The sequence below is a fragment of the Lucilia sericata genome, unplaced genomic scaffold (assembly GCF_015586225.1).
Source record: "Lucilia sericata isolate MDLA Ls3-8-SP2 unplaced genomic scaffold, ASM1558622v1 Contig001018F_arrow, whole genome shotgun sequence".
NCBI classification, from domain to species: Eukaryota; Metazoa; Arthropoda; class Insecta; order Diptera; family Calliphoridae; genus Lucilia; species Lucilia sericata.
The window spans coordinates 14,537-35,245 of record NW_023995000.1 but is presented as its reverse complement, the minus strand read 5'-3'; positions in this window follow the sequence as shown (position 1 = coordinate 35,245).

The window sequence follows — 20,709 nt, the reverse complement described above, 5'->3', positions numbered from 1 at the left end:
AACTATTGCTACTTATCCTAAAAATTATAAAATGAAATAAATTGAAAAAAGCAATCGATTAAAATTAAAGATCGAAAACAACTGTAATCTGCAACATTTAAAACCTGTAAGTTTAAAAAATAAATTATGTTAAATTTAATACAATTTTTATCATGTAATTATTTCTATTAAGTTTTGATTAATTTAATTTAATTAAATATTATTCTTTAATATACTAACTCGAGTCTTTAATCGGCCTAGGAAAATTTTGCTCTAAGTCAGACAACATTTCTATAGAACAAGTTGCTCTTATACAGACATTTTTTCTATAGAAAAAGTTGCTCTTATACAGACAACTTTTCTGTAGAAAATCTTGCTTCAAATTGCTTCAATTCAAAACAACATTTTCTATAGAAAATGTTATCTGTTACAAACAACTTTTCTATAGAAAAAGTTGCTCTGTTACACATAAGTAATGTTACTCTGTTACAGACAACTTTTCTATAGAAAATGTTACTCTGTTACAGACAACTTTTCTATAGAAAATGTTACTGTGTTACAGACAACTTTTCTATAGAAAATGTTGCTCTGTTACAGACAACTTTTCTATAGAAAATGTTGCTCTGTTACAGACAACTTTTCTATAGAAAAAGTTGCTCTATTACATACAACTTTTCTATAGACAACTTTGCTCTATTACATACAACTTTTCTATAGAAAAAGTTGCTCTGTTACACATAAGTTTTCTATAGAAAATGTTGCCCTGTTATAGACAACTTTTCTATACAAAAAGATTCAGACAACTTTTCAATAGAAAAAGTTGCTCTGATTCAATAGAAAATTTGCTCTGATCCAGACATCTTTTCTATAGAAAAAGTTACTCTGATTTAGACAACTTTTCTGTAGAAAAGGATGCTCTGCTTCAGACAACTTTTCTATAGAAAAAGTTACTCTGATTTAGACAACTTTTCTATAGAAAAATATGCTCTGCTTCAGACAACTTTTCTATAGAAAAATATGCTCTGATTCAGACAACTTTTCTATAGAAAAAGTTGCTCTGATTCAGACAACTTTTCTATAGAAAAAGTTGCTCTGTTCCAGACAACTTTTCTATAGAAAAAGTTGCTCTGATTCAGACAACTTTTTTATAGAAAAAGTTACTCTGATTCAGACAACTTTTCTATAGAAAAAGTTACTCTGATTCAGACAACTTTTCTATAGAAAAAGTTACTCTGATTCAGACAACTTTTCTACAGAAAAAGTTACTCTGATTCAGACAACTTTTCTATAGAACAATATGCTCTGATTCAGACAACTTTTCTATAGAACAATATGCTCTGATTCAGACAACTTTTCTATAGAAAAAGTTGCTCTGATTTAGACAACTTTTCTATAGAAAAAGTTGCCCTGATTCAGATAACTTTTCTATAGAAAAATATGCTCTGATTCAGACAACTTTTCTATAGAAAAAGATGCTCTGATTTAGACAATTTTTCTATAGAAAATGTTGCTCTCAATCAGACAACTTTTCTACGGAAAATGTTTTTTTGATTAAGATAACTTTACTAGAAATAAGTTTTGTTGATTAGGACAACTTTTCTATAGAAAAAGTTGCGCTGATTCAGACAACTTTTAATTCATTATAGTTGACTTCTATGATTTTGAAATAACAAATGTTTAATGAGTTAATTAAATTACATTATTGTTATAAAAGAAAATCCACAAATTATTGTATTAAAACCACTGTAGTTATTAAAACTTTTCTTTTATTAAACTTTCTTTTAATTTTCCCAAGTTTGCCGTTTCTATTATTACATGAATTGTCATTATTTTGTTATTATTTTCAGTTATAAATAAGTATTTTTAATTATATTTTTTATAATTATAATTTGTAAAGATTTGTAAATTATTGTATAAATTTGTTCTCGAGTTCTTTGTATAAATTGGTGAGTCTGTAAGAAAAAGGAAAGGAAAATATGAATTTTCAACGAATTGTATATTCATTGAACATTCAGCTTTTAAAATTTTCCATCCATTATCATTTCCATTCATTTTATATATTTTAACTTTTTGTATTAATTTTGGTTTAATTTCTTTATATTATTATTTAGAAATCATGGCTTTAACTATAACTAGTGGTCATTTGGCAAAATCCTTATTTAAACCATTTTTATTGAAAATTAAACCTTTCCAGGTATGTTGTCTATAATTTTATTATCCTTTATAGAAGTTTAAGTTTTAATTTAATTTTTGTCCTAATATTTTACCATTACAGTCTCTGCAGCGCTATAGATCACATTTCAGTAAGTTTATTTGATAACTACGTTTGTGCTACAAATTATGTTTATTGTAACTGTTTATGGGATTTTTGTTTATAGCACCTATAGCTGGTTGGTTAGAGAAACCAAAAAGTTTATTATTTCATCCCAAGAACATTTTAAAACATGCTGAGGTAAGTGATAAAGAAAGTTTTTCTTATGAAATAAATTCAATAAAATTTAACTGTAATGACAAACTCATACACATGACATTTTCGGTTAAGAGTGTCATATAAAGACAGAACAAGACATCTGTTCTTAGAAACTGTAGCTTTCTCAAAAATAATCTTGCTACGACAACTTTTCTATAGATAATGTTGCTCTAATTTAGCCAAATTTTCTTTAGAAAATTTTGCTCCGATTAAGACAACTTTTCTAGAGAAAAAGTTTCCCTGGTTCATTTAACTTTTCTATAAAAAAATTGCTTTGAATCAGACATTTTGTCTATAGAACCATTTGCTTTTATTCAGACGACTTTTCTTCAGAAGAAAGTTGCTTTGATTCAGACAACTTTTCTTTAAAAAAAAGTTGCTCTGATTCAGACAACTTTTCTATAGAAAAAGTTGCTCTGATTCAGACAACTTTTCTATAGAAAAAATTGCTCTGATTCGGACAACTTTTCTATAGAAAAATTTGCTCTGATTCGGACAACTTTTCTATAGAAAAATTTGCTCTGATTCGGACAACTTTTCTATAGAAAAAGTTGCTCTGATTCGGACAACTTTTCTATAGAAAAAGTTGCTCTGATTCGGACAACTTTTCTATAGAAAAAGTTGCTCTGATTCGGACAACTTTTCTATAGAAAAAGTTGCTCTGATTCGGACAACTTTTCTATAGAAAAAGTTGCTCTGATTCGGACAACTTTTCTATAGAAAAAGTTGCTCTGATTCAGACAACTTTTCTATAGAAAAAGTTGCTCTGATTCAGACAACTTTTCTATAGAAAAAGTTGCTCTGATTCAGACAACTTTTCTATTGAAAAAGTTGCGCAGATTTAGACAACTTTTATATAGAAAAAGTTGCGCAGATTTAGACAACTTTTATATAGAAAAAGTTGCGCAGATTTACACAACTTTTATATAGAAAAAGTTGCGCAGATTTACACAACTTTTCTATAAAAAAAGTTGCTCGGATTTAGACAACTTTTCTGTAGAAAAAGTTGTTCTGATTTTGACCACTTTTTAATAGAAAATGATGCTCTGATTTGGAGAACTTTTCTATAGAAAAAGTGGCTCCGAGTTAGACAACTTTTCTATAAAAAAAGTTGGTCGGATTTAGACAACTTTTCTATAGAAAAAGTTGTTCTGATTTTTACCACTTTTTAATAGAAAATTATGCTCTGATTTGGACAACTTTTCTATAGAAAAAGTGGCTCTGAGTTAGACAACTTTTCTATAGAAAAATATACTCTGATTCGGACAAGTTTTCTATAGAGAAAGTTGCTTTGGCTAGAGAAGGTTGCTTTGATTCAGACAACTTTTCTATAGAAAATATTGCTCTCATTTAGACAACTTTTCCATAGAGAAAGTTGCTGTGATTCGATCACTTTTCTATAGAATATGTTGTGTGTTTCAAATAACTATGTGGTTCTTATTAAGACAACTTTTAAGTCTTGTTTATAAAACTTTTCTGTAGAAAATATTGTTCTTGTTAAGACAATTTTTCTATAAAATATATATTGCTTTTGTCAATTAAGAATATATCAATTAATATTGATAATTATAACAAATACTTACAACGTTATTTATTTCTCAGCAATTGTTATACATTATAAAAAAAATTAGAGATTGTGTCTACAGTTTTCTACACATTATTCTACAATAAAAAATAATAAAATATACACTGAAAAAAAAATGTAAATAAAAAGTGCAATTGTTTTTAATTTATACAAATTAAATTAAATTTAAAAAAAAAAATAAAAATTACACTACTTTTATCGTTCTAAACTAATTTCGACTACTAGTGTTTGGCGTTCTATTTTTACTAGACAAAATCAAACTACAAAAAAAATAAATTACATTATTTTATTAATAATTTTCAATATATTTTCTTGAAATACATATTTAATAAGTATACTGGGGTTTGTTATTGTTGAATACTATATAATTGTTAATTTATATATAAATATTTTTGTTTTGTTTTTAGCAAATACTACATTTAATTATTACGTTTTTTTTTTCTTATATACGTTTTTACTAGTTTGATTAACTAAGTTTTTAACTAAATAAAAATATGTTTAAAAACTGCCAAAAACTAAAAATGAAAAAAAAAAATTAAAATTTGCTTTTAAATTTTTTTTTTTTTTTTTTTGCATAAAAAGCGGGATTTTTTTTAATAAAAATTGTTTTAAATTGATATTTAGTAATATTATTGAAGTTAAGAGCAAAATATTTTAAATTTTTGGTTTTAACTTTTTAACGTTTTAAAACTTTTTGTTAAATATTTATCTTGTGGTTAATTTTTTTTTTTTTTTGTTGTGATAATTTAAGATTTAAAAAACAGCAACACAAAACTACTTTTAATATATATTTTTTATAATTTTTTTAAATTTATATTTTCATTAACTATTTTTGAAATAACATCAATGGTTTTTCTATTTTTTTTATATATATAACAAGCATAAATTTATGTTTTAATGATTTGACATTTATAAATGTATTTTTTTGAATATGATTTGGTTTTTAAAATTTATTTCAAAACTTGTTTTTATTTAGTATTGCTTTTTTTGTTCTTCATTGTATTTTATCTTAATTTTTTTTATATTTGAAAAGAAAAACAACTACATCTATTTAATTAAATTAAATTTATATTATTTTTTACTTTCCAGTGAAGAGATATTGTCCGTTTTTATTATTTGTTGTGTTGAGTGTTCATTTTTTTTAAAAGGTTTTATTATAGAATAAGTTAAGATTATTATTATGGGGTTTAAAATACTTTTAAATATTTTTATTTATTTTCTTAATATTTTTTTTTTATTAAATATTTCTTAAAAAGGCATTTTTAATTGGTGATATCGTTTCAAATACTTTTTTTAATATATATTTTTAATTTTTTCATATTTATATTGTTTAGTTATGTTAACATTTTGTAGTTTATTTAAGGTTTTGTTTTTCTTAGTACGGGGGATTTTGTATTGTTTTAATTGTGACATGAATTATGACATTTAATTGCTGCTAAAGATATAATTATGTTTCTCTTTATATTTATTTAATATGAAAACAAATAAGATTTTTTAATAGAACATGAAGAGAGTATAGAAAATGTTGCTCTTTTTATCACTTTTCTTTAGGCAAAGTTGTTTTTATAGAAACAGCTTTTCTGTATAGAAAATTTTACTCTTTTAGGCAATTTTTATAGAAAAAATATATTTCGGAACACAAATCTTTAACAATTCTATCGGACATGCCTTCTATTTTTTCCTATTTAAAATCAACAAAATCGGTCCATAAATAATGGAAATATGTTTAAAAATCCGAGACAACCTCTGGAAATATCATCAAAAATGATTTTTTTTTTTGTGAAAAAGTTCAGAGAACTTTTCTATAGAAAAAGTTCAACTGATACAGATTACTTTTCTGTAGAAAAAGTTCAACTGATTCAGTCAAATTTTCTATAGAAAAAGTTCAACTGGTACTGACTACTTTTCTGTAGAAAAAGTTCAACTGATTCAGACAATTTTTCTATAGAAAAAGTTCAAGTGATTCAGACAATTTTTCTATAGAAAAATTTCAACTGATTCAGAAAACTTTTCTATAGAAAAATTTCAACTGATTCAGACAACTTTTCTATAGAAAATGTTGCTCTGTTACAGACAACTTTTCTATAGAAAAAGTTGTCTACATAAAAGCTAAATTTTCTATAAAAAGTGATCTGAATCAGAACAACATTTTCTATAGAAAAGTTGTCTGGATCAGATCAAATTTTTCTATAAAAAAGTTGTCTGAATCGGAACAACATTTTTCTGTAGAAAAGTTGTCTGATTCAGATCAACTTTTTCTATAGAAAAATTGTCTGATTCAGATCAACTTTTTCTATAAAAAAATTGTCTGATTCAGATCAACTTTTTCTATAGAAAAATTGTCTGATTCAGATCAACTTTTTCTATAGAAAAATTGTCTGATTCAGATCAACTTTTTCTATAGAAAAATTGTCTGATTCAGATCAACTTTTTCTATAGAAAAATTGTCTGATTCAGATCAACTTTTTCTATAGAAAAATTGTCTGATTCAGATCAACTTTTTCTATAGAAAAATTGTCTGATTCAGATCAACTTTTTCTATAGAAAAATTGTCTGATTCAGATCAACTTTTTCTATAGAAAAATTATCTGATTCAGATCAACTTTTTCTATAGAAAAATTGTCTGATTCAGATCAACTTTTTTTATAGAAAAATTGTCTGATTCAGATCAACTTTTTCTATAGAAAAGTTGTCTGTAACAATTTTTCTATAGAAAAAATTGATCTGAATCAGACAATTTTTCTATAGAAAAAGTTGATCTGAATCAGACAACTTGTCTATAGAAAAAGTTGATCTAAATCAGACAAATTTTCTATAGAAAAAGTTGATCTAAATCAGACAACTTTTCTGTAGAAAAAGTTGATCTGAATCAGACAATTTTTTTATAGAAAAAGTTGATCTGAATCAGACAACTTTTCTATAGAAAAATGTTGTTCCGATTCAGACAACTTTTTTATAGAAAAATTTGATCTGATCCAGACAACTTTTCTATAGAAAATGTTGTTCTGATTCAGATCACTTTTTATAGAAAATTTAGCTTTTATGTAGACAACGTCTCTATAGAAAATGTTTCTCTGATTCAGACAACTTTTGTATAGAAAAAGTTGGGAATTTCGAAAGTTCTACTTTTTAAAGTAAAATTTCGAAAATGATTCCTTTTATATTCGAATTTGGAAAAATTCTTTATATATAATCGAATTTCGAAAATTTCTCATTTTCTACTTGAGTTTCGAATTTTTTACTATTTAAAATCAAATTTTGAAAATTTCATTTGTAGTAAAATTCAAAAATTTCTTTATTTATAGTCGAATTTCGAAATGTTCTCTTTTTATATTAAAATTTCGAAAATTAAAGTTTTTACTTAATTTAGTCGAATCTCAAAATTTTCTTTGAAAATTTTGTTACTTTTTGTAGTTGAATTTTTTAAAATTTTACATTTTACAGTAGAATTTAAAAAATGTTCCTATTTATGGAAGAATTTCGAAAATTTCTTTTTTTATATAAGAATTTTTAAAACTTCAGTTTATAAAGTAAATTTCGAAAATGTTACTTTTTTTAGTCGAATTTCGAAATTTTCTTTATTTATAGTCGAATTTTGAAAATTTCTTATTAAAATTCGAATTTCAAAAAACTAATTTTTTGTAGTCGACTTTCGAAAATTGCACTCTTTGCATTAGAATTTGGAAATTTTCGTTATTTATAGTCAAATGTCGAAAATGTCTTTATTTATATTCGAATTTCGAAACTTTATTTATTGCAGAATTTTAGTATTTTCTTAATTTATACTAGAAGTTCGAAAATTTTCCTTTTAATAGTAGAATTTCGAAAATTTGACATTTTATAAGCAGAATATCGGAAATTTCCTTTTTTATAGTACAATTTCCAAAAGTTTCTGTTTTTATAGTAAAATTTCGAAAATTTCCTTTTTGTAAAAATTTTTAAAAAATTCACAATTTATAGAAAATTTTTGAATATTTAACTTTTTTTTTAAAGAATTTCACATTTTATAGTAGAATTTTAAAATGTATTTATTTATATTCGAATTTCGAAATTTTTAATTTTTATATATTCTTTATATAAAGTAGAATTTCAAAAATTTCACTTTTTGTAGAAGAATTTCGAAAAGTTCACTTTTATAGAATTTCCAAAACTTTTCCTTGTATACTAGAATTTCAAGAACACTTTTATAGAGGAATTTAAAAAATTGCACTTTTTATTGAAGAATTTTGAAATTTTCACTTTTTATAGTAGAATTTTGAAAATTTCACAGCTTAAAGAAGAATTTTGAAATTCTCACTTTTTATAGTAGAATTTCTAAATTTTCTCCTTTTATAGTTGAATTTCGAAAATTTTACTTTTTATAGAAGAATTTCGAAAATGTCATTTTCTATGAAAGAATTTCGAAAATGTCATTATTTATATAAAATTTCGAAAATTTCATTCAATTTTGAATATATTTATAGTACAATTTTCAAAACTTTCTTATTAATAGTGGAATTTCGAAAAATGTATGTATGTATATAAGAATTTCGAAAAATTCACTTTTTATTGAAGAATTTTGAAGATTTCCAAAACTTTTCCTTGTATACTAGAATTTCAAGAACACTTTTATAGAGGAATTTAAAAAATTGCACTTTTTATTGAAGAATTTTGAAATTTTCACTTTTTATAGTAGAATTTTGAAAATTTCACAGCTTAAAGAAGAGTTTTGAAATTCTCACTTTTTATAGTAGAATTTCTAAATTTTCTCCTTTTATAGTTGAATTTCGAAAATTTTACTTTTTATAGAAGAATTTCGAAAATGTCATTTTCTATGAAAGAATTTCGAAAATGTCATTATTTATATAAAATTTCGAAAATTTCATTCAATTTTGAATATATTTATAGTACAATTTTCAAAACTTTCTTATTAATAGTGGAATTTCGAAAAATGTATGTATGTATATAAGAATTTCGAAAAATTCACTTTTTATTGAAGAATTTTGAAGATTTGACTCTTTATAAAAGAATTTTGAAAATTATTTTTATTTTAGTTGAATTTCGAATATTTCACTTTTTATAATAGAATTTTGATATTATCTTTATTTTATTCGAATTTCGAAAATTTCACTTTTTAACGTAGAATTTCGAAAACATTACTTTAAATTTATAATTTCAAAAATTTCTGTATTTATAGTCGAATTTCAAAAATTTCACTTTTTATAGAAAAATGTTGAAAAATTCACAATTTTCCAAAATTTTACTTTTTTTATAGTACAATTTTTAATATAAAGTAGAATTTCGAAAATTTAAATTTTTATAATAAAATTACGAAAAAATCACTTTTTGTAAATGAATTTCGAAAATTTCACTTTTTATAAAATTTCTAAAACTTTACCTTGTATAATAGAATTTAAAGAATTTACTTTTTCTAAAGAAAATTCAAAATTTTTACTTTTTATTAAATTTATTATTTTGAAATTTTCACTTTTTATAGTAGAATTTTTAAATTCTCTTTAAAATCTCACTTTTTATAGAACAATTTCGAAAATTTAATTTTCTATGAAAGAATTTATATTATAGTATATTCTTTAATTATTATAAATTTCTTTAATTATATAAGAAATTTTTAAATTTAATTTTTTATAGTAAAATTTTGAAAATTTTTACTTTTTATAGTGGAATTTCGAAAATCTCACTTTTTATAGATGAATTTCGATTTTTTTTTTATTTTATTTATAGTAAAATTTCGAAAATTTCACTTTTATAGTAGAATTTTCAAAACTTTTTTATTAATAGGGAAATTTCAAACATTTTTTTTTTATTTATATAAGAATTTCGAAAATTTCACTTTTTGACAAAAGGAATTTTGAAAATTTGAAATATTCTTTATTTATATTCGAATTTCGAAAAATTCACTTTTCTGTAGCAGAATTTTGTAAATTTCACTTTTTAACGTAGAATTTTTAAAACTTTACTTTTTATTTATAATTTCGAAAATTTCTGTATTTATAATCGAATATCGAAAATTTCACTTTTTATAAAAAAAAAATATCGACAATTTCACTAAAAATAGTAGAATTTTTATAATTTCCCATTTTATTGCCGAATTTTGAAAATTTCACTTTTAAACTTAGAATTTTGAAAAATTTACTTCTAATTTATAATTTCGAAAGTTTCTGTATTTATAATCGAATATCGAAAATTTCACTTTTTATAGAAAAATTATCGATAATTTCACCTAAAATGGTAGAATTTCTATAATTTTCCATTTTATTGCTGAATTTCGAAAATTTCACTTTTTTAGTAAAATTTTTAAAGTTTCGAGTATTGAACAAAATCCAATTAAGGATTTTTGGATCAGGGGTGTATGTATATAGATTTGAATGGATAACCAATAAAAATTATTTAGTTGACAATTATTTTTTCTCTCGAAAAGCTTAAGCGTCGTTTTTTACACAATTGCTTATTATGTATTAAAAAAATCACTCTTTTTCTAACTAAATTACAACTTAAATTTACTACAAAATTATAAATTTTTTTTGCAATTATTTAAAAACAAACTACCAAAAAATAAAAATTTATATCAATAATATAAAAAAGATCTAAAGCCAGTACAATAATTACAATAATTCGCCATTACTTAGTTATACATACTAAAAAAAATAAATATAAAACTAAACTAAATTATTATACTAAATACAATTACATTAACTAAATATTACAAGTGCAACAAACTAAACTACAATTGTTTTTTATATATAAATAATTTTTTTTAATACTTAACTTAGTTTTTTTAATTTTCTTTAAAAATGTTTTCCAAAAATTTTAAATTAAATACACTTGTTTGTTTTTGTAGTTAAAAGAAAAATAATTTCTTTTGCTTTAAAATTGTTTTTTTTATTAAATTTCTTTTAAAATAATTATAAATCAAATAAAATATATTTAGTTTTTGTTGAAATTTTTCTTTTCAAAGGATTTTTTTATTTGTTAAAAAGGAAAAAAGCAAAACATTTCGAGTATATAGGCATTGGTTGTTGTATATATATTTGATCTAAAGAGAATATACAGTATATATATATTTAGTAGAGTATATAGATTTTTAGGGGGAAAGGAGTTGTATATATAATTATAAATATATATAATTTTTTTAAGATATATAAGTAGTATATATATATGTGTATATATGGTTGTATATATATATAAACAATTATTAAAATCACCACTTTGTTGTTGTTTTTTTTCAATATTAATTGCTATCATAATTTCTATCATAAATAATTTCTTAAAATACAAAATTTATTTTATTTTATTATAAGACTTTCATCATAAAAATACTAAATCAAGAACTTTACTGAAAAATTATTGAAAAAAATTTTATGAAAATGTTTTATTAAATGTTCTTTGCGTATTTTTTCAATTAAATTTTTAATAGAAATTACTTTGAGATTTGTTCTTAACCTAAGTTCTCTTTTAGTTTTTTTTTTCAAGTGTTTTAGTAAAATTTTTATACTTTTAAACAGATTTTAATGTTTTTATTTGAATTTGTAACTTATTTTTTTTACAAAACCTTAAAATATACATTTAATAAACTTTTTAATTTATTTTACATTTAAAAAGTTTTTTTTTTTGTTTATATAAATAATACATACAATACAAATATTTAATTGTGTTGACCAGTTTTCAAATATAATAATGCACTTTAGTTTTATAATTTTATTATTTTTTTAATACTTTCTAGGCAAAGAAAAAAATCACAGGGGAACAGGGAACATAATCCAGAGAATATAATTCCTTAACAGAAATGACTAGAATTTTATAAAATTTAATTTGAACACCGTAGAAATTCAAAAATATTACACTATTACCCCAATTTTCTAAATTTTTCATAACAGTTTTTTTAAACACATTTTCAAAATCATGCTTTTTATAATCGAATTTCGAAAATCTCACTTTTTATGGTCGAATTTCGAAAATCTCTTTATTTATAATCGAATTTCGAAATTTTCACTTTTTATAGTCGAATTTCGAAAATTTCTTTATTTAAAGTCAAATTTCGAAAATATCTTTATTTATAATCGAATTTCAAAAATATCACTTCCTTTAGTCGAATTTCGAAAATGTCTTGATTTATAATAGAATTTCGAAAATTTCTTTACTTAAAGTTGAATTTCGAAAATGTCTTTATTTATAATCGAATTTCGATAAATTCTTTATATATAATCAAATTTTGAAAATTTCACTTTTTATAGTTGAATTTCGAAAAGTTCATTATTTATAGATTAATTTCGAAATAGTTTAATATTAAAAGTTTCTTTATTTATAGTCGAATTTCGAAAATTTCCCCTTTTATAGCTGAATTTCGAAAATTCGTTATTTAAAGTCGAATTTCGAAAATGTCTTTATTTATAATCGAATTTTCATAAATTCTTTATTTATAATCAAATTTTGAAATTTTCACTTTTTATAGTCGAATTTCGAAAATTTCATTATTTATAGATAAAATTTGAAAATGTGTTTATTTATAATCGAATTTCGAAAATTTAAATTTTTATAGTTTAATATTGAAAGTTTCTTTATTTATAGTCGAATTTCGAAAATTTACCCTTTTAAAGTCGAATTTCAAAAATTCTTTATTTATAATCGAATTTCGAAAATATCTTTTTTTATACACATACGTATTTCGAAAATGTCTTGATTTATATTAGAATTTCGAAAATTTAAATTTTTATTGTTTAATATTGAAAGTCTCTTTATTTATAATCGAATTTCGAAAATTCGATTTTTATAATCGAATTTCGAAAATATCCCTTCTTATAGTCAAATTTCGAAAATATCGTTATACACAAGTTTCGAAAATGCCTTGATTTATAATAGAATTTCGACAATTTCCCTTTTTATAGTCGAATTTCGAAAATTTCTCTATTTAAAGTCGAATTTCGAAAATGTCATTATTTATAGAATTATTTCGGAAATGTCTTTATTTATAATCGAATTTGGAAAATTTAATTTTTTATAGATTAATATTGAACGTTTATTTATTTATTAGTCGAATTTCGAAAATTTTCCTTTTTAAAGTCGAATTTCGAAAATTCGTTATTTATAGACGAATTTTGAAAATGTCTTTATTTATAATAGAATTTTGACAATTTGACATTTTGTAGTCGAATTTCGAAAATTTCTCTATTTAAAGTCGAATTTCGAAAATGTCTCTATTTATAATCGAATTTCGTTAAATTCTCTTTTTACAATTAAATTTTGAATATTTCACATTTTATAGTCGAATTTTTAAAATTTCTTTATTTTTAGACAAATTTCGAAAATTCTTTATTTATAATCGAATTTCGAAAATATCTTTATTTATACACAAATTTCGAAAATGTCTTTTTATACTCGAATTTCGAAAATGTCCTAATTTATAACCGAATCTCGAAAATTAAATTTTTTATAGTTTAATATCAAAAATTTCTTTACTTTTAGTCGAATTTCAAAAATTTTTCTTTTTAAAGTCAAATTTCAAAAAATTCATTTAAATTTTTATAGTTTCATATTGAAAGTTTCTTTATTTATAGTCGAATTTGGAAAATTTCCCCTTATATGCCGAATTTCGAAAATATTACTTCTTATAGTCGAATTTCGAAAATAACGTTATTTATACACAAATTTCGAAAATGCCTTGATTTATAATAGAATTTTGAAAATTTCTTATTAAAAGTTGAATTTCGAAATTATCCTTATTTATAACCGAATTTCGAAAATTTAATTTTTTTTGTAGTTTAATATTGAATATTTCTTTATTATTAGTCTAATTTCGAAAATTTTACTTTTTAAGGTCAAATTTCAAAAAATGTATTTGTTTATATTCGAATTTTGAAAATTTCATTATTTATATTCGAATTTCGAACATGTCTTTATTTAATAATAAAATTTAGAAAATTTAAATTTTTGTAGTTAATATTTAAAAAATTTTACTTTTTAAAGTCGAGTTTCAAAAACGTCACTTTTTAAAGTCTAATTTTGAAAATTATAGCTTTTTATAGTTGATTTTCGAACATGTCTTTATTAATAATAGAATTTTCACATTTTATAGTCAAATTTCGAAAATTTTCTTATTTATTGTAGAATTTCGAAAACGTCTTTATTTTAAATCGAATTAAAAAAAACTTCTCTTTTTAAAGTCGAATTTCGAAAATGTTTTTATTTATAATCCAATTTCACAAATTTCACTTTTTATAGTTTAATATTGAAAATTTCTTTATTTATAGTCGTAGTTCGAAAATTTGACTTTTTAAAGTCAAATTTCGAAAAAATCTTTATTTATAATCGATTTTTCAAAATTTCACTTTTTATAGTTTAATTTTAAAAATTCGAACACGTCTTAATTTAAATTAGAATTTGGAAAATTAAACTTTTTGTAGTTTATTATCGAAAATGTATTCCAAAATGATTTTTATAGTCGAATTTCGAAAAATTCTTTATTTATAATTGAATTTCAAAAATTTAATTTTTTAAAGTCGAATTTCGAAAATTTCACTTTTTATAGTTGATTTTCGAAAATTTCTTTATTTATAGTCGAATTTCGAAAATGTCTTTATTTTAAATCGAATTACAAAATTTTCATTTTTTAAAGTCGAATTTCGAAAATGTTTTCATTTATAATCCAATTTAAAAAATTTCACTTTTTATAGTTTAATATTAAAAATTTCTTTATTAATGGTCCAATTTCGAAAATTTTACTTTTTAAAGTCGAATTTCTTAAAATTCTTTTTTTTTTTTTAATCTAAATTCGAAAATTTAAATTTTTATAGTTTAATTTTAAAAATTTCTTTATTTATAGTGGAAATTCGAACATGTCTTTATGTATAATAGAATTTGGAAAATTTTACTTTTTGTAGTTTAATATCAAGAATTTCTATATTTATATTCAAATTTCAAAAATTTCACTCTAAAAAAATTTTTCGTCGAATATCGAAAATGTTTGTTTGGAATTTCGAAAATTTCTCTTTTTATAGTTAAATATTGAAAAATTCTCTATCTATACTAGAATTTGGCTTTTTTTATCAAATTTCGAAAATTTCTTTATACAAATTTGAATTTCAAAAATTTCACTTTTTATAATAGAATTTCGAATTTTTTTTATTTGTATATAAATGTCACTACGCGCTTATATGTAATGAAGTGAAGTCGAAGAGACTTGTTCTTGACGAGAACACATCACCCGTAAGATTCATGGTTATTGACAATGTGATGTATAATAGTGTATTCTTAGATCCCAATCCTATATTGATGTAAATTATTAGGCGGGTCCTGTTTTTATCGTTTTATATATTCGAAAAATTGTAGACGATAAAATAAGTATATCTTCCATTAAAAATCGATTTATTCTCTGTGACCCCTATGATATTCTTTATACAAATTCTAAAAATTATAATACTTTTTTAACTGATTTCATCTCGTTGCAAAAACTTGTACTAAATTTTTTGTTCAAACTAATTAAATTTTAATTATTTTTGTTAAACATTTTACAAGTATATCGTTGCTTAATTATGCAAATAAAGGGAAATTAAAAAAAAAATATATAATTTCTAAAATATTGATTTAAAAAGTTTAGGATTAAAGTTTTAGTTAAACTTTAAAATTTTGAGGTTAAGTTTTAAAAAGAAGAAGATTTAAAAACAAATTTTGAAAAAAACTTCCAGCCTACAAAAGTTGGTTTAAAAAGAATACGCAAATGTTTTGAAATCTTTTTAAATTTTTTTTTGATTTCTTTATATACAAAACTAAAATCATTCGCATACTTTTAGAAAATACTGTTGACTATATAATCCTCTTTGAAATATTCGTTTTAAGTTTAGGAAATAATAGATTATTATGGAAGACTAGTTCTAAGTTTTTTTTTATTATTAATAATTTATACAAAATTTGACTTGACTCACCTTTTTTATTTGTGTTTTTTTTTTCTTTAATATTATTTCTTATATTAATTAAAATTAAAGAATTTCCGAGTTTGCTTTCAAACCACAAATAAAATTCTTTAAAAATTACTTTTTATTTTAAAATAATTCTGTATGTCACTCTTGAGTTTTTTAAAGTATTTTTTTTTACGAAAGTAATTTTATTGTTGTTGTCTTCACCTGTTTAAATAATTTATGTTTGTTGATATGTTCTTAATTTATTATATTTATTACACATTTTTTTTTTTAATTTTTAATTATTCATTTGAAGTTATTATGCCTTGAATTTGTCCAAATTATTTATGAGCATAAATATCCTTGAGAATTCCATTTGTTTTTTGTTTTTAACTAAAATTATTTTTTTTTGTTTTCAAGATAATATTTTTCATCCAATTTTTTTTTATAAAATGATAAAGTGTTTCAAAACTTTTAAAAACAAATTCAAAATTTTGTTCATAAATTTAAATTTGACTAAAATCCCCAAAAGAAAATATTTTTACCATATTATTGGATATAACTCGGAACATATAGTTCTATTCTTAATTCATAATGTATAACAAATGAAAGTTCTTTTGAATATCTTTCTGCTGATATACATATTGCCTGTGTATGGGTTTTCACAAAATGTTGATCATATCTTAGTTAATAGTCCGATGAAGCTGATTTTAAAAAGCAAACTTTTCGAAAACATGCCTGATAGAATTATTTATATAAGACTAGTAGTGCCCGGTCCCTTTTCCAACTCTTTGACTGGACATGTAGACTCTCCACATAAAGATAAACCTCAAATTTTAAAATAATCGGACTTAAACCGCCCGGTTTAAATGTAATTGTATAAAATTTAATATTACTAAGCCATCTAATGGATAGTTTTGGATCTTATAAGGAACATGACCTTACGACCCCTTGAATAGATGTATATTTAATGTTTTGTACTATTAGCTGTAGTTCTTGAGATTATTCGATTACGAACAAACCTTACTCTTTTATTTATATAGATTTTAAAGCACAAGATATCTGAAAAATTGATATAGACGGACATCGCTAAGTCGAACTCACGATCAATTAAAAAACTTTGCATTCATGATCAATTAAAAAACTTTTATAAATTAATGATTCGACCTTAACGCGTTTAACGACTACTCCGCAAGGGAGTCTAAAACTAATCCAAATATATAAAAAAACATGATTCATTTAACTTTGTGATGTACTAGGTGGATCCAAAAGAAAACCAGAAAAAAAATTGATCGGTCACATAACCTTTCAAAAATTGACACTACTCTACACACACAAAGTACTCCGCAAGCGATTAGGACTGGTCCAAAACTAATACAAATATATGAAAAAAATGATACATTTAACGTTGCGATGGCCTAGGTGAGGTGCACACAATCCTCATGTAATACCTCATCAGACTAAAATTATGACTTTTTATAGACGAATAATAGAATTTCACTCAAAATGTCAAGTTTACAGGACAATTGGATCATCGCGCCGGAATGTCCCGAGTCATACTCATCCAAAGATTTTTGGAACCTCTTTCTGAATCGATTAAGCTTTGTTCTTCCGACAAGAACGAAGCCTATTAAAAATGGTGGAAATCGGTTCATTATTTCACCTAGCATCCATACAACTGGACCCCCGAAAAGGGCATTTGAGCTCATAATTACACAGAGGGAAAAAGAAATATACACTCCTGGTACCAAATTGACACCAAAGAGTTTTTAATGTTTCAATAACAACCGTTGTTAAAGTATATACATACGTACGACAACACTATGTCGCAACGTTGTCAACATTGCAACAATTCGTTGTCGAAAACTAAATTTAATACACATCCATTGTCTTAATGTTAACAAACGTGCTAAGCTCACTATTGGCAACGGATTGTTTGTCAATAGTGAGCTTACCACGTTTGTTAACATTAAGACAACGGATGTGTATTAAATTTAGTTTTCGACAACGAATTGTTGCAATGTTGACAACGTTGCGACATAGTGTTGTCGTACGTATGTATATACTTTAACAACGGTTGTTATTGAAACATTAAAAACTCTTTGGTGTCAATTTGGTACCAGGAGTGTATATTTCTTTTTCTCTCTGTGTATGATAAAGCTATGTAAAAGCGGCATAAGTTAATTTTAAATAATAATAAATTTTCGTAATGATCGGACCTCTTCTGCAAATGACATGATCGAATGAGGCAATCCTAAAACTACTCACTTGTAAACTTTATTGGAGTACATGACCCATTCAATAGTTCTATGTAATACATAAGACCATGTTGGGGGGTCATATCTCCATTATATTGCACTAGTTTTGGACCATAGTCCTTTGAGGAGTATTCTTTTCACTCGTATTTGGAGTAGTCTCTGTATTTCCAAGGTCATTTTACCTAGTCCCCATACACTAAGTCCACTTCAGGAAATGACTTAAAAGTCAATAACAATTTTGTGAGCAAATTGTTTTAATATTTCGGAATAAAGGTAAAAAACATTATTAATATAAACCACAGTAAACCATATGGTCGGTCGGGCTCGACCTGTTTAAAAACAACCTATCTTATGGACCAGCTTCTTATTCGATTTTAAGATAATGTAGCCATGACCGGTTTGTCTCTTGAAATCGCGAGATCGATCAAAGTAATCACAAGCTTGAAGATAATGACTTTAATGTGCATAACTGGTTAATTCGATATGAATCTGCTTTATAAAAACAAAAATCTGGAATCAGGAGTGGTCTATTATTGGTCCTTCCTTTTTTATATCCGCTCTTACAGAATGTCTGTTTATTCTTAATGTACTGATTTTACTAATTTTCAGTAATAAAACTCAGCGTTTGTATTTAATATGTATCTAATAATCCATTACTTCTTTGGGGTATTTCGGAAAGTATAATTAAAAAAAAAACTCTTTCTCTTCTAAAAATTTACTGTATAAAACTGCTGTAAATTGAATTTACAAAAAAAAATGAGGAATTAATATTTTACAATTAGGACCATAATTGTATTCTTCTTTAATATCAGTTAGAGACCTCAAAGTACGAATTCATACAACACTGCAGAATTCTTCGATGATATCTCATTGGAAATCTCTTAGTAAAGTAATGTATTTTTTACCTCTTACGAATACACATATGTGGGGAAATCAAAATAGCTATAATAGTTACCTAGATATACGAATTTTTGTATTGCAAGTCCACCTATTTTTTCCCCAACTGCTCTTATACATAGTTTCCCAGATATAATAATTTTAGTATTTATTTCATACGCCCCGTATTGCTAGTCCGGCCATTTTCCCCAAATGTTCACATAGATGTGTCGAAAGTTGTTCGTGTAAAATTCAATGATTCTAGACTGAATAGTTTCTCAGATATACGAATTTTGTATATTTAATTTTTACGGAAGGTGCCACCCCCCCTATTGCTAGCCCGCACATTTTTTTGTCTTAAATATTCATTTTAATGGTAACATGAGGACTCTAGTTGTTAATTTTTTCAGATAGACTAACTTTCTACACGCCCATATGTGAGAACCACGCTCTCTCTTGCTAGTCAGGCCATTTTTCCCCAAATGTTTACATGGATGTGTTACAGTTGTTTGTGTAAAATTCTAGGTGTTAAATTTTTTCAGATAAACTTTCCTTACAGTGGTGCCACGCCCATATGTGAGATCCACGTCCTCTGTTGCTAGTCCGCCCATTTTCCTCAAAAGTTTGAGTAAAATTCAAGGATTCTAGATCGAATAGTTTCTCAGATATAGGAATTTTCTGTATTTAATTCTCATAGAAGGTGGTAGGTAGTTCGCCTATTTTATAATTTTCTTTGTATAGGAGCTACCACGCCGCTACAGACCGCTCTAACGGTCAAACCGTTTAACCCTCTACAGACTTCAAACAAATCGAAAAACCCCTCAAATACCCTTCACCTTCGTAAGAAGGGTATATACAAGTTTGTCATACCGTTTGTAATTTATACAATATGATTTACCGACCCCATAGCGGAGTCGATAAAGCTATGTCCGTCTGTCTGTATGTTTGTTGAAATCAATTTTCTGAAAACCCAGATATTGTGCGAGATCCGAATCTTCAATAATTCTATCAAACATGCTTTCGAGAAGGTCGCTATTCAAAATCGGTCCATAAATAAAGGGGATATTGTCAAAAATCCGAGAGAACCTTTTGCCAAAATCAGGGATGGAAAATTGTGTGTAGGAAAAAGTAAAAAAAATAATTTTAAATTAAAATTAAATATCATAATGGGGAGCTATTTGTAACTCTGGTACCAAAGATTATTTTTTGGTACTTTTTCGTTCTTTAACTGGTACTTTATAAGCTTTTTATAATATTGAACTTAGAAACATGAAATTAAGCATATACAACCCGGCATAAATATCAACCTATAAGAGGGGACTTTTTCGTACTTTTTTCTTTTTCAAAAAGTACTTTTTGGAATTTTGAAAAATTAGGCAGGGATGGAAAATAAAAATATTAATTTTAATATTTTAAAAATTAAATCTGCTAATGTGATTTTACTTGTAACTCTGGTACCAAAGACTATTTGTGGAAATTAAGCATATACAACCCGGCATAAATATCAACCTATAAGAGGGGACTTTTTCGTACTTTTTTCTTTTTCAAAAAGTACTTTTTGGAATTTTGAAAAATTAGGCAGGGATGGAAAATAAAAATATTAATTTTAATATTTTAAAAATTAAATCTGCTAATGTGATTTTACTTGTAACT